Genomic DNA, 19,912 nt, shown 5'->3' with positions numbered 1-19,912 from the left:
ACAATGGGTCATCAGTAGATTCTTAATTCCAGATATTTTTTCATTGAATTCAAATTCCACCATCTGTCGTGGGCGGGATTCGAACCCGGGTCCCCAGAGCATCAGCTGAGTTTCTGGATTAATAGTCTGGCGATAATACCACTAGGCCATCACCTCCCCAGTTCCGATCAAACATCTCAGAACCCGGATCTGAAATGTTAACTCTGCTTCTCTCTCCACAGGAACTGTTATTTGTGTTTGTATTTTAGATTTTCAACATCTTAAGCATTCTGCTTTCCTCCCAAAGTTCTCGTGAACATTTGACCCTTAACGACCATCACTGAAATCCAAACGCTGTGCTCATTATCACACTGATAGTTATGGGATCTTGCTCTGCAAATATTGGCTGCCTGGTTTCCTAAATGATGACATGGCAGCACGGTGGCACAGTGGTTAGCACTGCTGCTTCACAACGCCAGGGTGCCGGGTTCGATTCCCGGCTTGGGTCACTGTCTGTGCGGAGTCTGCACGTTCTCCCCGTGTCTGCATGGGTTTCCTCCGGGTGCTCCGGTTTCCTCCCACAGTCTGAAAGACGTGCTAGTTAGGTGCATTGGCCGTGCTAAATTCCCCCTCAGTGTACCCGAACAGGCGCCGGAGTGTGGCGACTAGGGGATTTTCACAGTAACCTCATTGCAGTGTTCATGTAATGTGACACTAATAAATTAACTTACCGATCCAAAGATGTGCAGGTTAGGTGGATTGACCATGCTGAATTGTCCCTTAGTGTCAGGGGGACTAGCTCGGGTGAATGTGAGTGGTTCTGGGGATAGGGCCTGGGTGGGATTGTGGTCGGCACCCTGGCGCTGTTAAGCAGCAGTGCTAACTACTGTGCCACCGTGCTGCCAGACTCGATGGGCCAAATGGCCTCCTTCTGCACTGTAGGGATTCTGTGAGAGTTGCAACACTTCCGATGTGCTCCCCTGGTTGTGGAGTGCTTTGGGTAGTCTTGGGGATGTGACTGGCGCTATCTAAATTTAAGTTATTTCCTTCTACCTGGTTTGATCCCTGATGTACTATCAATCGAGCCGAGACTAGTTGTGAGCAAGACAAATAGGCTTTTATTGGCAAGAACTTGGAGCCATCCCTGTCGGAGATCTGGTCTGTACTGAAGGCTAGGGGGAGGAGCCACCGCCTTTATACCCGGACCAGGGGGAGGAGACTTGGGCGGAACCGACAGGGATGTGCCACATATACAGGTAATGATAAATACTGACTAACAGTGGTTAACCACCACAGATAAGATATAACAGTGGTTTATCACAATCCCATTGAATGGCAGAGCAGGCTTGGAGGGGCTAAATTGCCAGCTCCAGCTCCTTGTTCTTCTGATTCTTGTACTGGTGACGCAAACAGCGATACCGCAGCTTTGAATAGGGACACCGTCACTTCCCCCTTTCCACCATCGAGAAGGACAAGGGCAGCAGATACCTGGGAACACCACCACCTGCAAGTTCCCCTCCAAGCCACTCACCATCCTGATTTGGAAATACATCGCCGTTCCTTCACAGTCGCTGGGTCAAAATCCTGGAATTCCCTCCCTCACGGCATTGTGGGTCAACCCACAGAACATGGACTGCAGCGATTCAAGGCAGCAGCTCATCACCACCTTCTCAAGGGGCAACTCAGGATGGATAATAAATGCTGGCCAGCCAGCTGTGGTGAACCATCGTTGGTTACCACTGTGGGGTTATTCCAATGTTACTGTTGGGTTAGGGTGTTGCCACTGTGGGATTAATATACCTGTGGTGGATGTTGTTATGGCACATCCCGGTCGGGCCCCGCCTCCTGGGGAGAGGTATAAGACCCTCTGCTCAGGCGGGAACCCTCCAGTCTGGATTGGTGTACTCGTGTTAGATAGTTCCATTGTTTGTCAATAAAAGCCTTCAATCGCTGAAGCCTTGTACCTCGTGCTTGATTGTCGCGCATCACCAGCGACACCCACATCCTGTAAATATCTGAAACAGACGCACATCTGGAGGCCGGGGCTTTTGGAACGGATTGTGGTGTACAGTCTCTATCACTCACCCAATTTCCTGCGATCCCCCCCCCGACCCCACCCTCTACCTCAACACTGGGGTCCCCTTGCACAGGAACACAAACTGACTCTAACCATTCTGAAAATTAATCTCTAATGGGCAGGAAATGCTTCTAGTGACAGGGTCAAATGTTTCGAATCATAGCCGGAAGATGCTTGTCCCGAGAGGCTTTCTAACTGCTGTTGGTGGTCTTCCAATGCATTATTTAACCCTCGGGGGGATTCACAGACCATCTGACCCCACAATAACATCCGCCTGTTATTGATGACCTCGCTACTCAATATCCCAATCTGACAACAGCGTAATTAGCGACACACACACGCGCGCATGTTAGTGACACACACACACGCAGACACACACACGTAGCAACACACGCAGCCATGCACGCACACACAGAGAAACACACACACACACATGCAGACACACACATGCAGCAACGCACGCACACACAGAGAAACACAGAGACACACACAAACATACACACATACATATGAAACAACTCCACGGCGGCACAGTGGGTTAGCACTGCTGCCTCACAGCGCCAGGGACCCGGGTTTGATTCCCAGCTTGGGTCAGTGTCTGTGTGGAGTTTGCACATTCTCCCCGTGTCTGCGTGGGTTTCCTCCGGGTGCTCCGGTTTCCCCCCACAGTCCAAAGATGTGTCGGTTAGGTTGATTGGCCATGCTAAATTCTCCCTCAGTGTACCCGAACAGGCGCCGGAGTGTGGCGATTAGGGGATTTTCACAGTAACTTCATTGCAGTGCTAATGTAAGCCTACTGGTGACACTAATAAATAATATTTTTAAACTAAAAAAGAGGGTGTGTTGTGGGGCTGGAAGAGGAGGAGTGCTGCGGACAGGGAAAAGGAAAACATTAGGATGGACACAGGACAGAGTGAGCCAGCGACTGATACTGAGGCTCCGCTGAGCTTCAGAAACACAGTGTCCTGCCCAGGGATCACCCGCCCAGTGACAGCCACCAGCTCACCGCGTCTCTCTGCCCCCACTCTCTGCCCACCCCCACAGAAAGGGGGCACGTCACCCACATTCCCAACTGAAGCACCCCCCCCCAGACAGGGAAAGAAGCTCGGCCGGTCAAAGAGAGAGACAGACATTCTGGACAAACAACCCGACACCAATGACACAGCACTGTCTGTCTGTAGGGGGTGATAGGAGGGGGACAGGTGGTATTCGCTTCAGCAGAGGAGATAGCGGGGCAATTCAAACACACAAAGGATAGATGGAGAGAAAGTGCCCACTGGAAGGGGAATGGGATGGGCTGGAATCCAGCTGTGAAGCAAGCGCTTTTTCACACTGGGGTTGGGGGGCAGTGGGTGGTTGGGGGTGGGGGGAGGTGGTGGGCTCTGGGGGGTTGAGATTGCCACATTGTTGCTGGGTTGGATTTTCTGGAGATTGGTTAGAAACATAGAAGATAGGAGCAGGAGGAGGCCATTCGGCCCTTCGAGCCTGCTCCGCCATTCATCACAATCATGGCTGATCATCCAACTCAATAGCCTAATCCTGCTTTCTCCCCATAACCTTTGATCCCATTGGCCCCAAGTGCTATATCCAGCCGCCTCTTGAATACATTCAATGTTTTGGCATCAACTACTTCCTGTATAGAAACATAGACTTCCTGTGTGAGAGAAAGGCTGGTCAAAGGCGTTCAGGCACAGATTGAAGATGATCTCATTCAATGGTGGGACAGAATGGAGGGGCTGAATGGCCTCCTCTCATTCACTCTGTGGACAGTGTGAATCTATCCAGCCTTTATCCTCTGTCGCCACCTTGTGCTGAAACCGCACTATTGCAATGTGAAGTCAGATGTGACTGGTTTCAGAAAGTCCCATCAGCACAAGCACAGACTGAGACGAATATGGAACATCGGGACAGGAAGAGGCCATTCAGCCCCTCGAGCCTGCTCTGCCTTTCAATTATATCATGCTCCATCATCTAAGCCAATGCCACTTTCCTGCACTGCCCCCCCCATACCCCTTGATGTCACCAGTCTCGAGAGAGCCGTCACTCTGTTGTAAACAAGAGTCGGAAATTTGGTGACGGGCAGGATGGTGGATCGGGATGTCAGGAGAAGGTGGGTTTGCAGGTTGTCCAGCCTTGCACTGTCCCGTGGCAGGCTTCCATGGGTTACACACTGGCATACCATGACTACACCACAACTCAATGGGCAAATGGTATGTTGGCCTTCATCGCAAGAGGATTTGAGTATAGGGATAGGGATGTTTTGTTGCAATTCTATCGGGCATTGGTGAGGACACACCTGGAGTATTGTGTGCAGTTTTGGTGTCCTTATCTGAGGAAGGATGTCCTTGCTACAGGGGGAGTACAGCGAAGGTTTACCCGGCTGATTCCTGGGATGGCAGGTCTGTCATATGAGGAGAGACTAAGTCGGTTAGAATTGTATTCACTGAAGTTTAGAAGAGTGAGAAGGGATCTCATAGAAACTTATAAAATTCTAACAGGGTTAGACAGGGTAGATTCAGAAAGAACGTTCCTGATGGGGGGCGGGGGAATCCAGAACTAGGGGTGGGATTTTACAGTCTCGTTCGGGCGAGACTGGAAATCCCCGCCCGAGGTCAACGGAGATTTCTGTTGTCGGATCCTCGCCCGCTCCGATTCCGTGGTGGGCGAAGTGATAGGGGTCATAGTTTGAGGATAAGGGGATAAACCTTTTAGAACTGAGGTGAGGAGAAATTTCTTCACCCAGAGGGTGGTGAATGTGTGGAATTCACTCCCACAGAATGCAGTGGAGGCCAAAACGTTGTGTGATTTCAAGAAATTAGATATAGCTCTAGGGGCTAAAGGGATCGAGGGATATGGGGGCGGGGGCGGGGGGGGGGCATCAGGATATTGAATTCGATGATCAGCCATGATCATAATGAATGGTGGAGCAGGCTCGAAGGGCTGAATGGCCTCCTCCTGCTTCTAAAGTTAAAGTTTATTCATTAGTCACAAGTAAGGCTTACATTAACACTGCGATGAAGTTACTGTGAAAATCCCTGAGTCGCCCACACTCCGGCGCCTGTTCGGGTCAATGCACCCTAACCCGCACGTCTTTCAGACTGTGGGAGGAAACCGGAGCACCCGGAGGAAACCCACGCAGACACGGGGGAGAACGTGCAGACTCCGCACAGACAGTGACCCAAGCCGGGAATCGAACCCGGGTCCCTGGCGCTGTGAAGGCAGCAGTGCTAACCCACTGTGCCACCATGTCACCCACTCTAGTTTTTATGTAATGCACTGACACTTGAGGACTACATTGTACCTTCACAGGTAATACACTGGCACGTCATTGAATCTTCAAGACAATGCCCGCAGCTCAGGGCACTGAGCTCACATGTGTTTACAGGTGTTGTGTACTCCTGTACAGTTGAGTCTGAGCTCAGCCGTGTGGCATGAGGAAGGAGAGGAGGAAAGGGGTAGAAGGTTTGGTGTTGGCCGGGGTGAGTCAGGGGGTGGGGGGGATGTGTGGTGGAGTGTACAGTGGGACAGTGACCTTTATAGTGCAGAGGAGGGAGGGTAAGCTGAGTCTGCAAGCTCCAACAGAGCGGTGACTACAACATGGACACTGACAGGAACATCCAACACAGTGAACAAAAAAAAACCCACAGCATTTGTTTCTTCCTGAATAAAGAAATGTCCTCACCCTCTCCCGCACCTATCAATGTATGATATCTGGGTGTGGCTGTGCTCTCTCAATGAGCAAACCGCAACAACTAACCACGATACGGACATCGCTGAAGTCTAAGCAATGTGATGTGGAATAGTCCCAGTGAAGTTTAAATTTAAAAAGAAAAACACCCTTTGTCCTCTGATTTTCGGAAATGGGGTTTGGACGGGAATGTTTTAGCTGTGAGTATGAGCCTCTGTGTTTGTCTAGAACATGATGTGGAGATGCCGGCGTTGGACTGGGGTAAACACAGTAAGACCTTTAACAAAGCTTGTGGCTTTTGCTACCAAATAAACCTGTTGGACTTTAACCTGGTGTTGTTAAACGTCTTACTGTGTCTAGAACACCATTTCTCAGCCTTCCAGTATCCACTCCTGTCGAGCTTTGGATTCGTGATCATGTTGACTGGACCATGATGATAAGTGGTGATGTTACCGTGAACTCAGGGGTCAGAGAGGCTCCGACAGAGAAAGCGGTAGAATAGAATCATAGAATCCCTACAGTACTGAAGGAGGCCATTCGGCCCATTGAGTCTGCACCGACCACAATCCCACCCAGGCCCTATTCCCGTAACCCCACACATTTATCCTGCTAATCCCCCTGACACGAGGGTCAATTTTAGCATGGCCAATCAACCTAAGCTATAGTCTAGCTCCTGAACACCATGTCCTAACTCCGGGTTCTTTGTTAATAGTTAATAGGACGGCACGGTGGCACAGTGGTTGGCACTGCTGCTTCACAGCGTCAGGGACCGGTTTCGATTCCCGGCTTGGGTCACTGCCTGTGTAGAGTTTGCATGTTCTCCTCGTGTCTGCGTGGGTTTCCTCTGGGTTCTCCGGTTTCCTCCCACAGTCTGAAAGACGTGCTGGTTAGGTGCATTGGCCGTGCTAAATTCTCCCTCAGTGTATCCAAACAGGCGCTGGAGTGTGGCGACTAGGGGATTTTCACAGTAACTTCACTGCAGTGGTAATGTAAGCCGACTTGTGACAAATAAATAAACTTTAACTTTTTACTTTACTCAATGAAAAGATCTCAAGTAAAATGAGAAGCAGTATCTCAGGTCTGTCAAAGGGAAGCGAAGTGTCGCCGTGGTATGGGGAGGATAAGAAGCCTTTAAGACCTGGCTGGCTGTAGGATTCGCATTCTAATCAGTATTCTGCAACTTGATTTTGTGTCTGTTTGCACTGTTTGAGAGCACATTTCTACTCCATCTGACGAAGGAGCAGCGCTCCGAAAGCTTATGGTATTTGCTACCAAATAAACCTGTTGGACTTTAACCTGGTGTGTGAGACTTCTTACGAGGATAAGAAGCACAGTGTTAGTAAAATGTCCCTAACCCTCAGGAACATCGATGAAAAGATATATCTGAACAGCAGGTCACAGCATTGAAAATCTACCCCCACCGGGGATTACACATGTCTCCCCGACACAAGAGCACAGGTTAAACATGTCTACCCTACATCACCAGGGGATTACACATCTCCCTGACACATCATCATGGGTTACACATGTCTCCCTGACACATCATCACGGGTTACACATGTCTCCCTGACACATCAGCACAGGTTAAACATGTTTACCCTACTTCAGCACGGGATTACACATGTCTCTCTGACACATCAGCACAGGATCACACATGTTTCCCTGACACATCATCACAGGTTACACATGTCTGCCCCCCATCACCATGGGATTACACATGTCTCCCTGATACACCATCATGGGATCACACAGGTCTACCCTACACATCAGCACAGGTTAAACATGTCTACCCTACATCACCATGGGATTACACATGGCTTCCTGACACATCAGCACGGGATCACACATGTTGCCCTGACACATCATCACAGGTTACACATGTCTGCCCTACATCACCATGGGATTACACATGACCCTCTGACACATCATCATGGGATCACACATGTCTCCCCTACAAAAACTCAGTTTGCGGGTACAGCAGGTGATCAAGAAGGCAAATGGAATGTTGGCCTTTATCGTGAGAGGGATGGAGTATAAAAGCAGGGAGGTCATGCTGCAACTGTACAGGGTACTGGTGAGGCCACACCTAGAGTACTGTGTACAATTTTGGTCCCCTTATTTAAGAAAGGATATATTAGCTTTGGAGGGGGTACAGAGAAGGTTCACCAGGTTGATTCCGGAGATGAGGGGGTTAGCTTATGAGGAGAGATTGAGTAGACTGGGCTTGTACTCATTGGAGTTTAGAAGGTTGAGGGGAGATCTTATAGAGACATACAAGATAATGAAGGGGTTAGACAGGGTAGAAGCAGCGACGTTATTTCCACTTAGAATGGAAACAAGAACTAGGGGGCCTAGCCTCAAAATAAAGGGGAGTCAATTTAGAACAGAGTTGAGGAGGAACTTCTTCTCCCAGAGGGTAGTGAATCTTTGGAATTCTCTGCCCAATGAAGCAGTAGAGGCTGCCTCGTTAAATGTGTTTAAGTCACGGATAGATAGATTTTTAACCATTAAGGGAATTAAGGGTTATGGTGAGCGGGCGGGTAAGTGGAACTGAACCCACTATCAGATCAGCCATGATCTTATTGAATGGCGGAGCAGGCTTGAGGGGCTAGATGGCCTACTCCTGCTCCTATTTCTTGTGTTCTTATGTTCTACACATCGGCACGGGATTACACATGGATCTCTGACACACCATCATGGGATCACACGTCTCCCCTACTCATTGGCACGGGATTACAGGTGCTGCTCTGGTCGTTACCCAGCATATTAAATGTGAATTGTAATCACTGTGGGACGCTGGGAGAAAGTTTTCTCTCACTCTCGGTGTTGATGGGAGTGTCCAGCTGTTGAGTAAATCCCGAACCTTCCCCCCACCCCTCGTCACCCTGAGCCAGGGAAGATGAGGATTACAAGTTAAACAGGGGCAGAATAAGCAGCAAGCTAACTGCACAACAAGTCAATGACACAGGGAGAATGAGTTAGCTGTTGATGTTACCGTCAGGACTTGCTGCATAGCTCCTGAATGGAATGGGAGTTATCACCGTGTTTGGGTTGATTTTTATCATTCAGAGCAAAGCAAGTTCCATCGACATTGATCAAAAAAACCGCCACTATTGACGGTATTTGAAGAATGTTCCAGGCTTGCGCCGAGGAAGAGGAATTGTCAGCAGAGTTGGGTACTTAGTTGAAACAAAAGGTACATGACTTCCAGCCTGTACGAGGTGGCTGACGGAGCAGACTCACTCTCCACACACTGTGACACAATCTCTCACACATGACTATTAATCACAGCTCCATCATAGCCTCAATCACTCATTAGCCTGACCGTGCTGTTAACCCTTGACAGCACAGGTGGAACGTTCAGTGAAGTTTGTGACCAGAACAGTTGCAGACGTTTAGGTTACAAAGGCATAAAAGTGGCACAGTGGGTTAGCACTGCTGCCTCACAGCGCCAGGGACCCGGGTTTGAATCCCGGCCTGGGTGACTGTCCGTGTGGAGTTTGCACCTTCTCCCCGTGTTTGCGCGGGTTTCCTCCGGGTGCTCCGGTTTCCTCCCACAGTCCGAAAGATGTGCGGGTTAGGTGGATTGGCCATGGTAAAGGCAAATTGCCCTTTCGTGTCAGGGGGACTAGCTCGGCTAAATGCATGGGATTATGGGGATAGGGCCTGGGTGGGATTGTGGTCAGTGCAGACTCGATGGGCCGAATGGCCTCCTTCTGCACTGTGGGATTCTATAAACTACTCATCCTGGTTCTCAAATCCCTCCGTGCCCTCTCTCCCTATCTGCCACCTCCTCCAGCCTCACCACCCCGTCAGATCTCTGTGCTCCTCCAGTTCTGGCCTCTTGTGCATTGAAAGTTTCCGTCGCTCCACCAGGGCCTTCAGCTGCCTGGGTCCAAGCACTGCAACTCCCTCTCTAAACCTCTCCACCTGCCTGTGTCTCTTTCCCCTGTACCGACCCCGCATGATTGTGACATCTGTCCAAACATCTCACTGAATGGGTCAGAGTCAAATCTCAGTCCAAACACATTCCGTTGTGTTTTGCTATGTTAGAGCTGCTTAGAATCATAGAATCTCTACAGTGCAGAAGGGGGCCATTCAGCCCATCGAGTCTGTACCCGACCACAATCCCACCCAAGCCCTATTTCCGTAACCCCTTGCATTTACTCTAGCTAGTCCCCCTGACACTAAGGGGCAATTTAGCATGGCCAATCCGCCTAACCCGCACATCTTTGGAGTGAGAGAGGAAACTGGAGCACCCGGAGGAAACCCACGCAGACACGGGGAGAATGTGCGAACTCCGCACACAGACAGTGACCCAAGCTGGGAATCGAACCCAGGTCGCTGGCGCTGTGAGGCAGCAGTGCTAACCACTGTGCCACCGTGTTGCCCACTGTGATTTCTTCTTTCCTTCATTGGTGTGAGCTGTAACACAGGGAGAGTCTCAGCTAAAGAAAAGGCTTCTGCTGAATAGGTGCTAAAGAGGAGATTGTAGTCACAGTGTGATGGTGTTGAATCATCTCACCAGTTCACGTTGTAATGTTGAAAGTGTTACTCATCCCAGTGAGAAGGGTTGAATTGAGTGTTTGACTTGTCATAGAGTCACAGAGTTTTACAGCATAGAAAAGGCCCATCGAGACTGCACTGACAATATCTACCACTAAAGGTGCACTAACCTCTTTACGCAGAGAGTGGTTGGGGTGTGGAATGGACTGCCTGCAGTGATAGTGGAGTCAGACACTTTAGGAACATTTAAGCGGTTATTGGATAGGCACATGAAGCACACCAGGATGATAGGGAGTGGGATAGCTTGATCTTGGTTTCAGACTAAGCTCGGCACAACATCGTGGGCCGAAGGGCCTGTTCTGTGCTGTACTGTTCTATGTTCTATGTTCTAATCCCATTTTCCTGCACTTAGATCCCATATCCTTGGATGTTATGACACTTCAAGTGCTCATCCAAATATTTTTTAAAGGGTGTAAAGTTTCTGGCCTCCATTACCTTCCCAGGCAGCGCATCCCCGATTCCCACCACCCTCCGAGTGAAAAAGCTTTTTCTCAAATCGCCTCCGAATCCCTTAGCCTAAAACTGTGCCTCCTCATGACTGGCCCCTCAATCAAGGGCAACAGTTGCTCCCTACTCACCCTGTTCATACCCCTCATAATCGTGTACACCTCAATCGTGTCCCCCTTCAGACATCTCTGCTCTGAAGAAAACAACCCAAGCCGATCCATAAGATATAGGAGCAGAATTAGGCCATTCGGCCCATCGAGTCCGCTCGGCCATTCGACCATGGCTGATAAGCTCCTCATCCCCATTTTCCTGCCTTTCCCCATAACCCTTCAACCCCATTCCCAATTAAAAATCTGTCTAACTCCTGCTGAAATGTACTCACTGTCCCAGCATCCACCACACTTTGGGGGAGCGAATTCCACAGATTCACAACCCTTTGGGAGAAGTAGTTTCTCCTCAACTCGGTTTTAAATTTGCTGCCCCTTATCCTAAGACTGTGACCTCTCGTCCTAGAATGCCCCACAAGAGGAAGCATCCACTCCATGTCTACTTTATCCATACCTTTTGTCATCTTGTATATCTCTGATGGAGGGTAGTATAGAATTCTAAGTATTATAAACTTAAACTGTACTTTCAATGTATATGTATTGTGCGCCTTGGCCAACTTCATTCTGAATGCAGCATGATGGGAAACACTGTGGTAGACAGACCAAATTCTGTTAATACAATGAAGCACAGAAAAGCAGCTTCTCTTATCTGTTTTTGGATATGCGAAAGGAAAGTTTAATCACAGGCCTGGTATGTAAGGGAGTAAATTCGTTGATGGGTAGCGAGGCTGGAGCAGTCTCTCAAGCTGATAAAGGAGGCCCAGGTTCCAGTGAAAGAGTGACTCCCTTCACCAATTAAAAATCACAGATGTTAATAATGGCCTTGGTTATTGGTAATGACATGGGTTAGGTTTCCCAGGTAAAGGGGAAGGAACCTACATGGGCAATAAGCTAATAATCTCCTATTCCTGTTGACAGGTGGAACGTTATTGGCCAAGGTAATAATGTTGAATATTGCGATTGGGTCCTCCAGTCTGATTGACGAGACTAGGCGGGATATTGAAATGTTCAGAATAATATAATAATTTTACCGGGCAATACTAGGTCAGAGAGGACAGTCAACCCTCATTGACTATGTTTCCTTCCTGATGCATATATTAGCAAATAAATTCCTTTTCATTCTTTAAATATATGCTGTCTTTCGCAACCTCAATTTGATCTCCCCTCATTCTTCTAAATTCCAGAGAGTATCGGCCTAAACTGTTCAATCTCTCTTCATACGACAAACCAGTCGACTATCCAGTCTTACCTTATAGCTCAAATACTCCATCCCAGGCAGCACCCTCGTGGACCTCCTCTGTACCCCATCTAGTGCAATCATATCATAAGACCATAAGACATAGGAACGGAAGTAAGCCATTCGGCCCATCGAGTCCACTCCACCATTCAATCATGGTTGATTTCAACTCCATTCACCCGCTCTCTCCCCATAGCCCTTAATTCCTCGAGAAGTCAAGAATTTATCAATTTCTGTCTTGAAGACGCTTAACGTCTCGGCCTCCACAGCCCTCTGTGGCAATGAATTCCTTCCTTGGTGAGGTGTGAATGTGCCCTGGAAGTGTAAAGCTTTGACCTCTGACCTAACATCCCCTGCTCCCCAGTTCCTCTTGAACGACTCTTGGTGCCTGACCTTCTCGATGTTCTGGTCTTCCTCACTGGTTATTCGCCCTGTGCTTTTCAATCGCTGATTGGTTTGAAGCTGTTTACTGAGGCTTAGGATATCTCGTGATGTCTCTGTGGGCTGGAGCCCCTTACCCAGAAGCAGGAAACGAGGAGGGGGGAAGAAACATCCCAGAGTGCTTCACAGTTGGAGCCTGGAAAGTGAGAGTGGGCTGAGAGTCCAGGACATCCCGACCTGTCCTCCTCCCTGTCTGCTCTCTCCGAACAGACTCATAGAAAAGGAGGCAGTTCATTCGGGCACATTCTAAACATACTGACCTGTTCGGCACTCCAGGTGCAATTCTTCCAGTCATTAATGGGTTCTCCTTTGAGACAGTCATTGAGGGCCACTTTGAGTGAGCTTTTAACTACTCTTCACTTCATCCAACTGAATTCACAATGACCCAAAATCACAACTGAATCAATTATCCCTCAACAACAAGCCCCATTTAGTCTTGAAGGCTGCCCACTTAACTGCAGATCCAATTAAAGAGGAGCTTGCTTAAGATTTGCTACAAACAGAATCTTCCCAACCTGAGTCACTGCAAAGGTATGAAAGTTCTATTTATTTACCGAGAGGCTGGAGGGAGGAACCCAGTCACAGTTAAAAATAAAACTCTTAAAGGCATCTACATCCTCTTCGGTTCAAACTCTTCCTAAGGCTGCGAATTCCACATTCTCACCACTCTCTGGATAAGCTCATTTCTCCAGAATTCCCTACCCGAGATAAAGTTTATTTATTAGTCACAAGTCAGGCTTACATTAACACTCTAATTGAAGTTACTGTGAAATTCCACAGTGCGGCGCCTGTTCGGGTCAATGCACCAGAACCAACACGTCTTTCAGCCTGTGGGAGGAAACCAGAGCACCCGGAGGAAATCCACGGGGAGAACGTGCAGACTCCGCACAGACAGTGACCCAAGCAGGGAATCGAACCCGGGTCCCTGGCGCTGTGAGGCAGCAGTGCCACCATACTGCCCCTCACAGACTTTTTTGTTTATTTCAATATTAATCCAATCAAAGTCTCAACAAGTGAGACATTTCAGATCCAAGCTGACAAAACAGGCTCACCACTTCCTGAATTGGGCTTGATCTACATGATCCAAGCTGATTGGAGCAGGCATTGCACCTCCTCCAAGGCTTGATCTCATTTGCATCTTAGCCAGAAGGTCCAGATGCTTTCAATGAAGCCTCGGTTTAACCTCATGACTTCAACTAAGTGCAGGACAGCAAAATTACACTTGATCTCAGCCAAAAGGCTGAGAAGCGAGTGAGTGAGATTATTCTACTTCTGGTTTTGTCCGAAGCGGAAATGCCTTCTCTGCACTGAGCAGGTCAAACCCTCTCGCCATCTTAAAGAGCTTTGGATCAGTAACTCCAGCCTGCTCAGTCTTTCCTCATTGGTACGGCACAGCGACACAGTGGTTAACACTGCTGCCTCACAGCACCAGGGACCTGGGTTCGATTCCCAGCTTGGATGACTGTCTGTGCGGACTCTGCCCCTTGTCTGCGTGGGTTTCCTCCGGGTGCTCCAGCTTCCTCCCACACTTCAAAGGTGTGCGGGTTAGGTGGATTAGCCATGCTAAATTGACCCTTAGTGTTTCGGGATGCGTAGTTTAGAAGGATTAGTGGGGTAAATATGTGGGGTTACGGGGATAAGGCCAAGGTGAGATTGTTGTCAGTGCAGACTCGATGGGCCTTATGGCCGCCTTCTGCACTGTACGGACTCTCTGATGTTTAACCCCACTATAACATTGCCTTGAAGAGTTAATTGTTAAATGGCTGCCTTTGATTTTCCTCTGCTTTGATCAATATCTTTTGAACCAAAGTGGGATTGATGCTCTGTGGCTTTCCAAAGCTGGACAGTGTCTGGGGATGGGGGGGTGAGGGGGGGCGTGTGTGTGACTGGGGTGACTGTCTGTGTGGAGTTTGCATGTTCTCCTCGTGTCTGCTTGGGTTTCCTCCAGGTGCTCCGGTTTCCTCCCTGAGTCCAAAGATGTGCGGGTTAGGTGGATTGGTCATGCTAAGTTGACCCATGGGGTCCCAAGGTGTGTAGTTTAGGTGGGGTAAATGCGTGAGGTTATATGAAAGGGCTGGGGGCGCGGGGGAGAGGGGGGGGGTGAGCTTGGTTGTAATTCTCTGTCAGAGAGTCGGTGCATACTTGATGGGCCGAATGGACACTGCAGGGATTCTATGCTCGAGTTAGTATGATGGATTGGCAGAGCAGATTCAATGGGCCAAATGGCCTACTTTTCTTTTATGTTTTGTAGACTGATGGCTTATTGACTTCTTTAGTCTCACCGCCCTCCTCCCATTCCAGCCAGTGTCCCTCCCAACATTCCCCTATTAAATTCTCTTGTCGAAACATACAAATTAACTCATTAAATTGAAAACATCTTAGCGGAGCTGTAAAACAAAGAATAAAACTTTTGAAGAAAACTTATCAAATCAAATCGGAGTGGCGTTCCCGGGGCTGACAATGTGTTGCTGCAACCCCTGCGGTGCCCACTGGACAGAGAAAGGTTCAAGGACGCCAGTGGACACAGCACCACCTTTCCCCAGGGCCACCTCGACCCAAACATCGCCATGAAAGTGTGGCAGACTCTTGGGTCTGTCCCCTATTTATATGTGTTCAAAGACAATTAATGAAAGATTTACTAGGATGCTACCGGGACTTGATGGTTTGAGTTATAAGGAGAGGCTGGATAGATTGGGACTTTTTTCTCTGGAGCGTAGGAGGCTGATGATCTTATAGAGGTCTATAAAATAATGAGGGGCATAGATCAGCTAGACAGTCAAAATCTTTTCCCAAAGATAGGGGGGTCTAAAACTAGAGGGCACAGGTTTAAGGCGAGAGGGGAGAGATACTAAAGTGTGCAGAGGGGCAATTTTTTCACACAGAGGGTGGTGAGTGTCTGGAACGAGCTGCCAGAGGTAGTAGTAGAGGCGGGTACAATTTTGTCTTTGAAAAAGCATTTAGACAGTTACATGGGTACGATGGGTATAGAGGGATATGGGCCAAACGTGGGCAGTTGGGACGAGCTTAGTGGTTAAAAACTGGGCAGCATGGACAAGTTGGGCCGAAGGGCCTGTTTGCATGCTGTAAACAAAGAACAAAGAACAATACAGCACAGGAACAGGCCCTTCGGCTCTCCAAGCCCGCGCCGCTCCCCGGTCCAGGATTGAATCCTGAATCCAGGATCCCCGCCCAATTTTCCAGCCTATCTACATACTAATATCCTATCCACCGAGCTGTCCCTCACAGCTACGATGCTTTGTTCATCACAACCTATTAACTCACCCCCGCCCCCCCATTCCAGACCATGTGATCTCCAGGGAGAGGCGAAAACCCAGAGTGAAAACCCCAGGGCCAATATGGGGAAAAAAAATCTGGGAAATTCCTCTCCGACCCCCTGAGGCGATCGAAACGAGTCCAGGAGATCACACTGGCCCTGATCGGAAAATGCTTCCCAACCCTATTCATTTCCACTTCCACGAACACCATATGAATTCCCTGCCCCCGAGACAGGTTCCCAACCACCCGCAGTCTCGCTCTGTACTGGCACCAAACCTCTATGACTCGACCCAGTTCGTGTCCCCTTGCACCTTAACAATGTAACTGACAGTAACAAAGCCTCATGGGAACGCTGGAAAGGTATCAACGTCGATATTAAGATGGTACACATTTTCTCTGCGTTTGGCTGGAGCATTGCTGAAATTTTCATGGTTTTAAAAGCAAACTGTGAAGGGGGGGGACCAATGGAACGTGGCAAACATCAAACTACCTGTCATTCCCGTCACACCTACACAGCTTGTGTTTGTGTTTTAACGTCCACATTCCACCTCGATAACCTTTGACATCCTTGCCTGACAAGCCTCTCTCCACCTTTGTCTTAAAAATACCCAATGACCCCTCCCCCGCACTGTCCCCACAGCCGTCTGAGACAGAGAATTCCTGACTCACAATCGTCTGAGAGAAAGAATTTCTCCTCATCTCCGTCCTAAATGTAAGAAGTCTCAAAACACCAGGTTCAAGTCCAACAGGTTTATTTGGAATCACGAGCTTTTGGGGCGTTGCTCCTTCCTCAGGTGAGTGGAGAGGTAGGCTTCACATTCACGGCACATGTAGACAGAGACACAATTGCAAGATAATGGTTGGAATGCGAGTCTTTTCAGGTAATCAAGTCTTTACAGGTACCTCTTTAACCTGTGATTAGACCTCTCTCCACTCGCACTATCTGTACCTGTAAAATCTGTACCATGTGACATGAATCCAAGATCCCGGTTGAGGCCGTCCTCATGCGTAAAGACTTGATTACCTGTACGACTTTGATTGAATTTTTTGAGGAGGTAACTAAGTGTGATGATGAAGGTAGGGCAGTTGATGTCATATACATGGATTTTAGTAAGGCGTTTGATAAGGTCCCCCCTGGTCGGCTTATGATGAAAGTGAGGAGGTGTGGGATAGAGGGAAAGTTGGACGATTGGATAGGTAACTGGCTGTCTGATCGAAGACAGAGGGTGGTGGTGGATGGAAAATTTTCGGATTGGAGGCAGGTTGCTAGCGGAGTGCCACAGGGATCAGTGCTTGGTCCTCTGCTCTTTGTGATTTTTATTAATGACTTAGAGGAGGGGGCTGAAGGGTGGATCAGTAAATTTGCTGATGACACCAAGATTGGTGGAGTAGTGGATGAGGTGGAGGGTTGTTGTAGGCTGCAAAGAGACATAGATAGGATGCAAAGCTGGGCTGAAAAATGGCAAATGGAGTTTAACCCTGATAAATGTGAGGTGATTCATTTTAGTAGGACTAATTTAAATGTGGATTACAGGGTCAAAGGTAGGGTTCTGAAGACTGTGGAGGAACAGAGAGATCTTGGGGTCCATATCCACAGATCTCTAAAGGTTGCCACTCAAGTGGATAGATCTGTGAAGAAGGCCTATAGTGTGTTAGCTTTTATTAACAGGGGGTTGGAGTTTAAGAGCCATGGGGTTATGCTGCAACTGTACAGGACCTTGGTGAGACCACATTTGGAATATTGTGTGCAGTTCTGGTCACCTCACTATAAGAAGGATGTGGAAGCGCTGGAAAGAGTGCAGAGGAGATTTACCAGGATGCTGCCTGGTTTGGAGGGTAGGTCTTATGAGGAAAGGTTGAGGGAGCTAGGGCTGTTCTCTCTGGAGTGGAGGAGGCTGAGGGGAGACTTAATGGAGGTTTATAAAATGATGAAGGGGATAGATAGAGTGAACGTTCAAAGACTATTTCCTCGGGTGGATGGAGCTATTACAAGGGGGCATAACTATAGGGTTCATGGTGGGAGATATAGGAAGGATATCAGAGGTAGGTTCTTTACGCAGAGAGTGGTTGGGGTGTGGAACGGACTGCCTGCAGTGATAGTGGAGTCAGACACTTTAGGAACATTTAAGCGGTTATTGGATAGGCACATGGAGCACACCAGGATGATAGGGAGTGGGATAGCTTGATCTTGGTTTCAGATAAAGCTCGGCACAACATTGTGGGCCGAAGGGCCTGTTCTGTGCTGTACTGTTCTATGTTCTATGAAAGCAGAAATGAAGACTTGGAGTTCGGCAGAAAACCAGAAAAAACTGAGAGACGATTTTGTGTACAAAACTAACCACAATCTAATGCATGTCCTCAAAATAGCGTCTGGCTGCAAAAACAGATGGGTGAAACAGGGGTCACGAGCTGAGGATGAACACCAGGCAAAGAAAGAGGAACATTGAGCGCATGACCATGTGACTAATGAGAAAGAGATTGTCACGCCAGGAAGGCATTCTGCATACTTGGTTTCATTGGTCAGAGCATTGCATACAGGAGTTGAGACGTCTTGTTGAAGTTGTACAAGACATTGGTGTGGTGAACCATCGTTGGTTCCCACCAGGTAGTACTGAGCCAGGGTCTGGCCAGTACTATGAGTCTGTATATATGTTACTGTTGGGGTTAGGGTTGGGCTGTTCTACATGTTACTGTTGGGGTTAGGGTTGGGCTGTTCTACCTGTAATATAGTTATTATGGTACATCCCAGTCGGGCTCCGCCTCCTGGGAGAGGTATAAAGGTCACTGCTCTGTCTGGGACCCTTCAGTCTGGGATTGTGTATTATATATGGTAGCTCTATTGTAGTAGTCAATAAAAGCCTTTATTTCCTTGAGCATCTCTAGCCTCGTGAGTTATATCGCGCATCAATTGGTAAGGCCACACTTGGAATACTGTGCACAGTTCTGGTCACCCTATTATTGAAAAGATATTATTAAACTAGAAAGAGTGCAGAAAAGATTTACTAGGCTGTTACCGGGACTTGATGGTTTGAGTTATAAGGAGAGGCTGGATAGACTGGGACTTTTTTTCTCTGGAGTGTAGGAAGCTTTGGGGTGATTTTATAGAGGTCTATAAAATAATGAGGGGCACAGATCAGCTACATAGTCAATATCTTTTCCCAATGGTAGGGGAGTCAAAACTAGAGGGCATAGATTTAAGGTGAGAGGAGAGAGATACAAAAGTGTCCAGAGGGGCAATGTTTTCACACAGAGGGTGGTGAGTGTCTGGAACAAGCTGCCAGAGGCTGTGGCAGAGGCAACTTTTACAGATGCACCATAGAAAGCATTCTTTCTGGTTGTATCACAGCTTGGTATGGCTCCTGCTCTGCCCAAGACCGCAAGGAACTACAAAGGGTCGTGAATGAAGCCCAGTCCACCATGCAAACCAGCCTCCCATCCATTGACTCTGTCTACACTTCCCGCTGCCTCGGCAAAGCAGCCAGCATAATCCAGGACCTAGTGCACCCCGGACATTCTCTCCTCCACCTTCTTCCGTCGGGAAAAAGATACAAAAGTCTGAGGTCACATACCAACTGACTTCTATAACTCTATGAGGAAGGGAAAGTGGGTCAATAATTGTACGTTTAGAATCTGGACGGATGCAGGCTGATGAGATCGGAGGAATTGTCTGCAATTTAACAGACTGCATCAACACTGATGTATGATGGCAGAATGGGTTCTGATTTGTACCGTTTCATTCCAAAAAAAGTCACTGCATTTTACTAAATATGGACAGACTTTCAGTTACTCACCAATTCACGTTACTCACCCGATACACCCATTCCATTATGCTGCATCCTGTCCTGGGATGGAAGAGACCATTAAACTGAAGTCAGATGGCCATTTTGTTCACCACCTGTGATTGGCAAAATGCTGGCATCCATTAGGAAGAATGCAAGTCATTAAGAAAGTCATTGTACCATCAGGCAGAGTCATCATGGTTTCGTGAAAGGGAAATTTATCCTCGAATTCTTTGAGAATGTAACCACCACTCCCTGCGTGGAAGAACGTCCCCCGCACATCTCCCTTAAACTTTTCCCCTCCGACCTGTGCCC

At 48.3% G+C, this 19,912-nt stretch overlaps 1 long non-coding RNA gene across 1 annotated transcript in view; it reads right to left on the bottom strand.

Annotated features, from left to right (window-relative positions):
* LOC144510176 (uncharacterized) overlaps positions 1-19,707 on the bottom strand; it is a 125,302-nt gene extending 105,595 nt beyond the window's left edge. Inside the window, exon 1 of the long non-coding RNA XR_013500582.1 lies at positions 19,627-19,707. This is a non-coding gene — a long non-coding RNA (uncharacterized LOC144510176). The remainder of the gene's footprint in view (positions 1-19,626) is intronic.
* Between the last annotated feature and the right edge of the window lie 205 nt (positions 19,708-19,912).

The sequence above is a fragment of the Mustelus asterias genome, chromosome 22 (assembly GCF_964213995.1).
Source record: "Mustelus asterias chromosome 22, sMusAst1.hap1.1, whole genome shotgun sequence".
Lineage (NCBI taxonomy): Eukaryota > Metazoa > Chordata > Chondrichthyes > Carcharhiniformes > Triakidae > Mustelus > Mustelus asterias.
Note: the sequence above shows the minus strand (reverse complement) of the source record. Positions and strands in the feature narration are given on the sequence as shown.